Here is a 12,064-nt window from a genome sequence, read left to right as displayed (position 1 = left end):
ATGTGAGTTATTTGAGGAGGGGGTTTCTTTGCCACTGCATTTTCTCCTTCTGACTTGTGGTCAGCCTGACTGACACAAGGTGAGCACGAGGCAGGTGTGCACATGTTTTCTGTGCTTTGGTGCCAGGCTCTCCATGCTGTAGCGCAGCATGGTGAGCCTGGCTGACACGGGTGAGCATGAGGCAGGAGCACACATGGGCTCTGCTTTTTCGGCATGGCAGAATTAAGTGCTGTTCCCCACCTCCCACTCCTGGTCCTCTGTTACTTACAACTAGGAGATGGTGTAGTTGGGTAGCAGGGAGAGGTGCAAAGTTCCTGCCAACTTGCCTTCGTTGCAGACAACTTGCAGGTGCAAGGTTTGCTGGCTGGGTCTTTTGGCGCACTCAGCAGCAATTCCTATTGGCTTTCAAAAGCCAATAGAGGGAGTAGCACAGCTTGTGCAAAAGTTGAAAAAATCCATCAAAAAACAGTGCCGGAACTCTGTTCTGAGTGTTCTATGAGAAAAAAAAAGCCCTGAAAATAGCATATGGTTTTGGAATAGAAGAGGGAGGGCTGCAACTGCAGAATGGAAGTAGGGCTCTTATTCAAGCTGAACTTTGGACTTTCTGCCACCTTTCTTGTACTGTATTGTCCATGCATTATCAAATTGCTTGAGTGATATAGAATTAGCTACTTAACTAATAATTAGTTAAATATTTTAGCCATGTCTAGAACAGCTGAAATAATTGAAGATAGAAAAAAAACTCAAGCTTCCTTCTAACATTGTCCCATTTGGCTTCACAACTGTGCTTCAAACAAGCAGTGGCACAAATGTGTTACATCTCTGTAACTCTTCATATCAACAGAATCACTTCGGTAAGTGAGAGCTGTAGTATATCTGAAACAGCATGTATATATAGGTTAACGAATCATTCCGGCTATTCAATGAGGGGAAACAAATCTGACAGGAGAACACGCGGGAACTTTGACAGCTGTCAAAGTTCCCCGCACGGCGCAGGCGCAACCACTGACAGCTCGCGGCTGTCAAAATACCGGACCATGCGGAAGCCTGAGCTGTCAAGAGCAGACGACGCGGATTGGTCCGGATAGACGTGGCGCCAAAATGAACGTTCCTGATTGGCCCTCACTGACAGCTGCCGGCTATAAAAGCCGGGCGAGTTATTCTGTTTTTGTCTTGCTCTAAATAAACCTTTAGTTAAGTAGCCTGTCGTCCCGAGTGGTCCTTCGGCTACTTCACTGGCGACGAAGGTGGGATCGCTCCTGAGCTGAAGTCACGGCCGAGGAAGAGAGTTCCCGAGCTGAAGTCATGGCCGAGGAAGAGAGTTCCCGGCAAGAGCTGTCACTGGAAGTTTTAACTTCCCAAGGAGCGACCCAGGACCGGACGACATGGCAAACTTCGGACGTGTGAGGGAATTCGATACCCGCCATCCCGAGAGATGGCAATCACACCTGGGGCAAGTCGAGGGATTTCTCCTCGTCAGCAAAATCACCGACGACAGAGCAAAGGCCGCCGCTCTACTGTATATCAGCGGACCCCCAGTATACGACGCTGCCGTTGGGCTGTTTAGCCCGGTGCCCATCACAGAGGTCTCCTACGCGGACCTGGTAGACCAGCTGAATAAGTATTATATGCCGGCCCGCTCAGAACTGTACTGGCGGGTACAATTCGCCCAGAAGAAACAGCGACTAGACGAACCCGCCAACGAGTTCATCGCTGGGGTCAGACACGCCGCGCGGAACTGCTGCTTCCCCGACCTAGAAGACCGCATCAGAGACCAGGTGGTGATCGGGTTGAGGGACGAGAGGCTACAGAAGAAGCTGACATCCAAACCCGACATGAGCCTGGCAGAGTTGACCCGAGAAATCATGGCATACGAGTATAGCCACAAGAAGAAACCGACCACCACGACCCCTGAGAGCCCAGCGACGGTATACCAAGAGAGCGCAACGCTCAGCGACAGCGACGAGTCGGTGGACTTCACTGACGGGGAAGCCCTCCAGCGAAAAATGGAACGCAGACAACAGAGGAGAAGCGACACATCGGATCACCGCAGAACCAAGAACCCCCCTCCGCCACCGCCGCGTTACGAGCAGCGGGCCGCCTGCGCCAGCTGTGGGGGCAATCATGCCCGAGGAAGCTGCCGGTTCAGAAACGCTAAGTGCCACAATTGCGGAAAGACCGGCCACATCAAACCGGTGTGCCGCAGCCGGGGCCGCGACAACATCAATGATCTGGAGACCAATTCCCCAGGTAGGCCAGCTACCCGGGCCAACAGAGGAAAAACGCCAGGGGCCCTAGTAGAAACAATTGACAGGGTACACAGCCTAAGCTCAAAGGTGAGGATCAGGGTAAAAATTCAGGGAGTGCCCTGCCTCATGGAGGTGGATTCAGGGTCAGCAGTCTCCTTAATTTCATTTGGAACGTATCAGGAGATCTGCCGACAAAGCAAGGGAAAAATTCCTCTGTGGCAAACCCAGGTCCACCTAGCAGATTTCCAAAAAACCCCTATTCCTCTGGAAGGGAGGGCTAAGGTTGCCGTGGAGTACAAAAAGTTCAAGGGTCCCTTAGAAGTTCTAGTAACGCCAGGGAACCGCACCAACCTGATAGGGCTGAACTGGTTCGGCCCTCTAGGGATCGCCATAACGGGGGTAAATACAGTCCAATCACCCAGCCTAGAAGCCGTTTGCAACAAGTATGCAGACGTCTTCGATGGCACGTTAGGAAAATACACCGGTCCCCCCATCTCCTTACAATTAAACCCAGCAATCCAACCCATAAAGATAAGAGCTAGGAGAGTACCCTTTGCCCTTAAAGAAAAAATAGAAAATGAACTTGAACGCCTCGTAGGTCTCGGGGTGCTCGAACCTACGGAGGGGGGAAGCTGGGAGACCCCAATAGTCACCCCTATTAAACCTAACGGGGAAATAAGATTATGCGCGGACTATAAGGCGACCCTCAACCTAGCTCTCAGCCCCCACGCTTACCCGGTGCCAGCGGTAAGGGACGTATTTGCTTCCATCCGCTCCGGCGCCATTTTTGCTAAACTCGATCTTACGCAGGCGTATTTGCAACTGCCTGTCACAAATGACACCGCGGAAGCCCAGACAATTGTCACCCACCGCTGTGCCTTTAAAGTAAAAAGGCTCCAATTCGGCATATCGGCAGCCCCGGGTATCTTCCAGGGTATCATGGAGAAAACCCTGAAGGGAATACCCGGGGTCTGCCCCTATTTCGACGATGTTCTCATCGCCGGAGAAAATGAAGCAAACTTAGCTGACAGGCTGTCAGCTGTGCTGAGCCGGCTCAGAGAAGCCGGTCTCAAACTTAAACGGGAAAAGTGCTCCATTGGAGTCACATCCACAGAATTCCTAGGGTACAAAATAGACGACCAAGGCATCCACCCCACCACAGAAAAACTAAGGGCTATTCAAACAGCGCCAAGCCCAAGGAATAAACAAGAACTCCAAGCCTTTTTAGGATTATTAAACTTTTATCATGCCTTCCTTCCCCATAAAGCCACTATCGCAGAGCCTCTGCATAGGCTCCTGGACAAGGGAACCGCCTGGTCCTGGACCAAAATACATGAAAATAGCTTCCAATCATTAAAAAAGATTATTTGTAACAGTTCAACGATCACCCTTTTCAGAGAAGACACACCAATATGCATCGCTTGCGATGCCTCTCCCTATGGAATCGGGGCAGTGTTAAGTCATTTATACAAGGACGGCACACAAAGACCCATAGCCTTTTATTCACGCACTCTGTCAAAAGCAGAAAGGAATTACGCGCAAATAGACAGAGAAGCCCTAGCAATAGTCGCAGGGGTTAAAAAATTTCATGACTACCTCTATGGGAGACCCTTTACCATATTTACAGATCATAAACCCCTACTGGGAATATTCACGTGGAATAAAACAACACCACAGATTCTCTCACCGAGAATTCTACGGTGGTCCACATTCTTATCTGCCTATTCCTATCAGTTAATACATAAACCTGGGAAGGAATTAGGACACGCTGACTGCCTCAGCAGACTGCCAATTCAAAGCAAGGACTCAGACCCAGCCCCAGCTGGACTGATTCTAGCAATCTCTCAACTTCCAGACTGTCCCCTGTCTGCAAAGATTATAGCTAACAACTCAGCTAAGGACAAAATACTTAGCAGAATTCTCAGATGGGCTACAACAGGGTGGCCAGCACAAAACCCACACTCCCAATTCCAGCCATATTTTAGCAGGAAAAATGAAATATCTACTCATAGGGGATGCCTGCTATGGGGAAATCGAGTCATAATACCTGATAAGAACATACATCAAACGTTAGACATCTTACACGAAGGACATCCAGGCATTGTCAAGATGAAAGCTATGGCCAGAAGTTATGTCTGGTGGCCTGGCATAGATAAAGAGATAGAAAGATATGTGGGAGGGTGCTACACCTGTCAAGCAACACGGAACGAGCCACCCCAAGCACCAATTCACAAATGGGAAACTACAAAAAACCCATGGTCACGCATACATTTAGATTTCGCAGGACCTATCCAGGGACAGAGTTTCCTAATTGTAGTGGACAGCTATTCTAAATGGTTAGAAGTCACTCCCCTTAGAAAAACAACATCAGGAGCCACTATACAAGCCCTAAGGAAAATATTCGCCACACACGGCCTTCCAGACACCATAGTTTCAGACAATGGACCTCAATTCACCTCTCGTGAATTTCAGATGTTTGCTATGAAGAATTGTATTAGGCTGGTCACGTCTGCACCGTTCCACCCATCGACGAACGGGATGGCTGAAATTATGGTACGTTCCACAAAAGAGGCGTTGAAAAAATTCGTCAAGGGGAACTGGCAGCGGCGACTCAGCCAGTTCCTAATGTCACAACACGCAACTCCATGCACAACAACGGGCAAATCCCCTGCAGAACTAAGATGGGGGAGGAGGCTGATAACGCGGCTCGACAGACTACATCCTGACACATACCCGGAAGAAAAAGAGCAACCCCATCCAAACCGCACACTCAACCCAGGGCAAATGATATGGGCACAGTCATACACTGATAAAAACAAATGGGTCCAAGGGACAGTACTTAAACAAACAGGACCCATTTCCTACCTAATATCCACACAAACTCACGGCAATCTACACCGCCATATCGACCAACTCAGACCCAGACAGCCACCACACAACCCAGAACCCCAACAAGAAGGACAGGATCTGCAACCCCCCCCAGAAATGCTACCAATACCAAACCAAGAGGAAGAGGGGCAAAGAAACGTACTACCGGCAGAACCAGACAGCCCCCCACTTCCACGTCGCTCCAGCCGGAACCGAAGAGCCCCCGCCTACCTAAAGGACTACCAATGGGCAGGTTCCAACGACCAAGGGGGAGGAAACGCTCCAGGGGAGGGGTAAGGGGTGTAGTATATCTGAAACAGCATGTATATATAGGTTAACGAATCATTCCGGCTATTCAATGAGGGGAAACAAATCTGACAGGAGAACACGCGGGAACTTTGACAGCTGTCAAAGTTCCCCGCACGGCGCAGGCGCAACCACTGACAGCTCGCGGCTGTCAAAATACCGGACCATGCGGAAGCCTGAGCTGTCAAGAGCAGACGACGTGGATTGGTCCGGATAGACGCGGCGCCAAAATGAACGTTCCTGATTGGCCCTCACTGACAGCTGCCGGCTATAAAAGCCGGGCGAGTTATTCTGTTTTTGTCTTGCTCTAAATAAACCTTTAGTTAAGTAGCCTGTCGTCCCGAGTGGTCCTTCGGCTACTTCAAGAGCAAACTTTGGGAACTGAATCTGTAGCAATACGTAACCATGCTGTTTTCTGTAGGCTTCTGCTTCTTGCCAATAATTTATTAAATAGACAGCAAGATTGTTGCAACTAGAAGCTTAAGGTTTTCAGTGAATTTTCACACAAACATCACTAGGTGTTGAAGTAGTGGTAAGGAAGTTTTGGGTTAAGGATGGAGTTAGGTTTAACATATCTTTATTAATGCCAATGGTGTTGATCATGATTCCTGCTAGCTATACACTCAAGAGTAATGTGAAGGAGGCCTACATACATTCATGCTGAACTACATATTAGAATTCTTGAAGCCAGAAGGAAATCAATGGCCAAGGTGTATGGGGCCACCACAACCCAAAAAGCAAATTATCTTTCACACAAAGATGGGGGGAAGGGGGAAAAACAGTTGTAGGTTATTTGTCTATGGAGATTCTTAGTCACCCAGGTCTTGTCCCAAAGGTTCTTTTTCAACAGACAACTGGACTTTTTTTTGTTTTTCTTTGAAGACGTTTCATTTCTCATCCAAGAAGCTTCTTCAGCTCTGACTGGATGGTGAGGAATGGAAGGATTTATATTCCTTGGTCATTTGTGTTCTTTTACAGAGTCGTTGAGGCCACTTGGAATTTTATCTGTGTCCTTAAGGTCACCTGGGTAGTGAAAATGGGTGTGGAGCCTTCTTGGAATTTTTGAAAGGACTGTGTTGTATACTGGAGATAAATATAAAAGAACAAACCCATCAGGACAAGATTTAGCAGTCCATCTGTATTTAAAATACAAAGGCCACTCCTTTGAAGACAGCAAAATCCACATTTTGGACAGAGAAGACTGCTGGTTTGAAAGAAGCCATCTATGTCAAAAATGAACAGCCCTCTCTCAACAGAGGGAGAAGAATATGGCATCATCTATAACCAAAAAATAAAAATAAAAAATGGCAAGCCGTGTACTTTTAACCCAAGTGCACCGAGGCCGGGCATTGCATATTAAGCAGTATCATGGACAATTTGAATGCTACTTAAATGTTCCATCAGGAGCACCTGGAATATTTTTCTTGCTTCCTCTTTATGAAGACACTGATTATGATCAATCATAGACATTGTTAAGAAAAATTAGGATCACGTTCTTACCCTGACATTGACAAAAAGCAGCTGCCAAAGCTACACAGAAGAATATATGTTGTAAGACTGACAGCATGTGGTTTTGTTGAAACAGCTACATAACACAAAAGTAAATGTTGGCAAAGTTGCTGTTCGAGCAGGTAATCAACCACAGATGGTGGTTGCTTAACCATGGTTCGATATAAATCCAGCCCATCTTAATACTGTAGATTCATCCCATTGTTTTTAATCTGCTGGGAAGATTATTCTTATTTCCAGCATTTTCTCATACAATGATCTCTAATGCTATTAATATTAAATGTCAGTTTTGTATGTATGTATGTATGTATGTATGTATGTATGTATGTATGTATGTATGCAGGCAGTCCCCACTTTGTGACCACAGTTGAAAGTTTGTTGCTAAGTGAAACATTATGTGACCATGACAGACTTAAGGTGTCACTTCCATTGAGGTTGTTGGGTCACTTCACTGTGGGTCATTAAACAAGATTTTACATGACCATAACTTGTGATTTTACTACTGGCTTCTCCATTGCGTCACTTTGTCAGAAACTAGTTGTGAAGTTCACAAAAGCTGATCATGTGATTGCTTGATGCTACAATGATTGTAAATGCCCCTTGGTTACAAAATGCCCAAATGTTGATCAAGTGACTGTGTCATAAATGTGAAGACTGGTCATAAAATTAATTTTTCGATACAATCACAGCTTTGAATGGTTTGAATAATTAAGTGAAGTCTACCTATGTAGTGTTCACAATCCTGTGGAAAAATATGCTTTTTGTTTAAAGGTACAGGTGCAATGTAGGCATCCCATGTATTCCAAGGTTCCTTTTTGTCTTCAAATCTGAAATGTTGTACCACCCCTATAGACGCATTTATATAGAAATAAATAAATATTATATAAATATTATAAATTTATTTATAAAAATGAATAGTCGTAGCATGCAAATGGCCAAATTTATATACTTTTCCAGACACAATCTTTCATAAATGTACTTTGGTGGATTATTTTGAGGGATAGCAGGTTGCCAGTGGCCACTTTCAACTAATCCCTCTACAATCCAGTTCAGGATGGTCTCTCTTCTTGGGCCCCTCTCTGGAATGTTCTGCTTTCTCCCAGGGCAACTGTCATGTCACATTGACATTCCCCTACTTCTCCTTCAACTGCACATTCTATCACACCTTCAGACTTGCTTGATTCTGTTATTAGATTCTTACAATAGAACAGATATTAGAATTCATGATTCTGATTTCCTGGTCTGAATTACCTTGAAATGTGACAATAATGAGTGCTATTGCCTAGGAAACACTAGGGCTTCCTTTGTCCTTCTCAGTACCTTTTCAACTTGAATGGTGTGTTTTTTAAGAAAGGAAGTTGGATGGCAGGGATTTATTGAGCTTCATAAGGTGCTTGGGAGACATTTCAGTTCAAATATGTGGTGCATGGTGAATGATTTAATTAAATAATAAATTGATGCATTAGAAATAAATTCTGCTTATTCTAATTAATGTGAGAGATGCTAAGCTATCCCTGGAGCAGTTTTTGCCACAAAAGAGAAGCCTTTCTACTTAAAGTTATCCAGTGGAATAAGGAAAAAATTAACTAGAATTTCAAGACTGTCTACAGATGTGTTTCAGATGAGTTCCTAGAACCCTGTTTCAAGATACTGAGCAGTCTACTTAGGGGCCAAGAAACAATGGCTTTGAGTTATAAGGAATTAGATTTCAGTTGGATGTTAAGAAAAAAAATTCTTAACAGCAACAGCTCTTAAAAAATAGAGCAGATCCCCATAGACCTTTCCTGGGGTGGTTAAATGGCAGCCAAATAACCATTTGCAGAGATGCCATAGCAATGAATACCTACACTGAGCAAAGGGTTTGATTAGATTATCTCAAAAGTTTCTTCTTGCCCTTCTGTGATTTTAGGGTAGGTCTCCTTGATAAAAGTAATGGGGACCATTTTTGGAAATGTTGCAAAATCCTTATATTCGATCTGATTTGGGAAGACCAGATAATGGATTTAAATCAATAATGTGGGTTCTTTGAGCAATTTTGAATTCTCAGTTCAGCCCTCCACTTTTGTGGTGCATTCTGGAAGTGATGGAACACAAGTACCATCTTTCTACCCAGCATAGGAGGATGCAGTTTGACATCTGAGCAGAATTAAGTTGAGAAATCACCAGTTGGAGAGAATCATACTGGGATAGGCCACTTTATTCACAATGTGGTATGCATTTTAATTCTTAGTTATTCCCCTTCTGAGCATGTGATAAATAAATTGGTTGTTATAAGTATAAAACAACAAAAATAGGATGCATGACCTGGCTGAAAATATAGAATCATGAAGTACAGGTAGTCCTCAATTTACAACAGTTCATTTAGTGAGCATTCAAAGTTACAATGGCACTGAAAAATGTGGCTTATGACTGTTTTTCACAATTATGACCTCTACAGACTCCCCATGATCAGGTGATCAAAATTCAGATGCCTGGCGACTGATTCCTATTTATGACCCTTGCTGTGTCCTTAGGTGATGAGATCACCTTTTGCGACCTTCTCACAAACAAAATCAATGGGGAAGCCAGTTCCACTTTACAACCGGGTTACTAACTTCTCGGCTGCAGTGATTCACTTAACATCTGTGGCAAAAAAGGTCATAAAATGGGGCAAAACTCACTTAACAACAGAAATGTTAGGCTCAATTGTGGTCATAAGTCGAGGACTTCCTGTATTCATTGGAACTGAAAATGGAAAAAAAATAACATTTTAAAACCCACCAGCAATTCAGGCAAATAATGAGGGATCCTCCCCCAGCCTTCTGTTTTCAATAGCGTTGGGGGTGGGGGAAAGCAAACAACTGTTGTATGAGTCGGATTTTTAAAAAATAATCTGAAAGATATGAATGCACTAAGACTCCAGGCTGAATATTTAGATTGCTAATAAAGCATACTCTATAAGCTATTGTAGGTTTCTGAATTAGTTCCACTCTTTGAGTCAATTCATGTAGTAATGAACTCAAACATCAACCAGCTCTGTGACACCAAAAAAAAAAGCTATTATGTATGCTATTTGGTCTGTGAAGTCATTTTGCAGTGAAACTATTTGAATGTCTTTTTGCCAATTTGTGTAATTATAGCATAGAAATATATTTACATCTTGCCAACAGGAGCTTTAGAAAATCTTAATGTTCTTGGATTGTCTTCTTACAAGCTGAATGTAAATCTTTGAGACATTGGGCATGAACGTTATGAGCACTTGAACTATGGCTTATCTAAAGAAAAGGGAGGTTGCAATCTGCCTGCACTCAGCAGGAAACTCACATATGAACTTTTGAGCCTTCAGGTCACTACTAAAAACATGGAATATTTTTTCTTTCTGGCTGAACACATTAAACTGAAAGAACAATGTGATCTCTGATATTTTGACTAAAGATCCATGTTTTTCTGGAAAGATATGGTTGGAAAAAGATTGATTAAGCAGGTATCAGTGAAAATATTGCCTGCCATTATATTTATGGGCATTTTCATTCAAACAAAGATATCTACTAAAATGTAGCTAATTTCCCACTATTAATCCAACTGGTTGTTATTCAGTGATTTATTTTAGCTGATTATAATATCATTACAATGTAATTACTATCCTTCTCCCCACAACACATGCCAAAGTCAAGAAGGAAAAAAATTGCACAGAAGTTCAGCTCATAACCCTTCCAAAAAGGTGATCTAAGTACACTGTACAATAGAGCAGTATCTCTTTATGTAAGTATAATCTCACTGATTCCAACCTATGCATTCATAAAAGTGCTGCATGGTGTGATATATCTGGCAGATAATTCTCATAAGTCCATATGTGCTATTTTTTGATGCACCATATACAACCCATTTTCAGATCAGTAACTCTTTGAAGTGTGGGCTTTTTAAAGCTAGCAATTGTTTTTATCAGTGTAAACATTTCAATTTACTTAACAATAGAAGTGATGTTTTGTACATTCTAGCTCTAGAATGTCCAGATAGATCTTTTCCTTTCATTCTGGTAAGATTAGAAATTCTAGCAGAGCTTAAGGAGTATTTTCTTTAGGTATTTGTGTTACTTTCTCTATGTTCTGCCTACAGCTGAAGTGTCAGGTCCAATAATCCAGGTTCCTCTGCAACAGTAACATCTCTGTAATAAAGAAATGTCATTTCACTTGGCGTTACAGTGGGGCAAGGCTTAACTTATCTTGGTGAAAATGCAGTAAGTGATGCTGTTTACTGCTGTTTTATCTCATTAATTACTATGCTGATTTTCCATAGCAAATCATGCCCTGGAAAGAATTGAGACAATTCCTTAATAATTCATCATATAAGTATATGAAATAGTCATACATTAGTAGATTAATCAAACCATCTTATTAATGCCCTATCCTTTCATAAACACTGAGCTTCATAAAAAGAATGATGTAGTGATGGAAAAGGAGATTTAATTTCTTTCTCTACCCTCAAATCAGTCCATACACAGAGCCATGACATAATCAGATCCTGAGATACAAGAGATACACAGATGCAGGTGGATTTAAACATCATTGGATCAGATGGTGTTACTGGATGCACCTACCAAATGGACAAGAAAATAATTAACTGTTGCAGCTGGAATCAGTCAGGTTACTATTCTTGTGGGTTTTGTTGTTGTTGTTAGTTACGAAGTCTTGTCCGACCCATCGCAACCCCATGGACAACATTCCTCCAGGCCTTCCTGTCCTCTACCATCTTCTGGAGTCCATTTAAACTCACGCCTATTGCTTCAGTGACTCCATTCAGCCACCTCATTCTCTTTCGTCCCCTTCTTCTCTTGCCCTCAATCTTTCCCAGCATTAGGCTCTTCTCCAGTGAGTCCTTCCTTCTCATTAGGTGGCCAAAGTATTTGAGTTTTAGCTTCAGGATCTGGCCTTCTAAAGAGCAGTCAGGGTTGATCTCCTCTAGGACTGACCGGTTTGATCGCCTTGCAGTCCAAGGGACTCACAGGAGTCTTCTCCAGCACCAGAGTTCAAAGGCCTCAATTCATCGTATTCTCTTGACAAAATTCTATCTGCCTGTGCCCTGCTTCATTTTGTACTCCAAGGCCAAACTTGCCTGTTATTCCAATTATCTTTTGGTTTCCTGCTTTAGCATTC

The sequence above is a fragment of the Vipera berus genome (assembly GCF_964194415.1).
Source record: "Vipera berus genome assembly, chromosome: 2".
In the NCBI taxonomy this organism is placed as follows: Eukaryota; Metazoa; Chordata; class Lepidosauria; order Squamata; family Viperidae; genus Vipera; species Vipera berus.
This window is presented reverse-complemented; position numbering follows the sequence as displayed.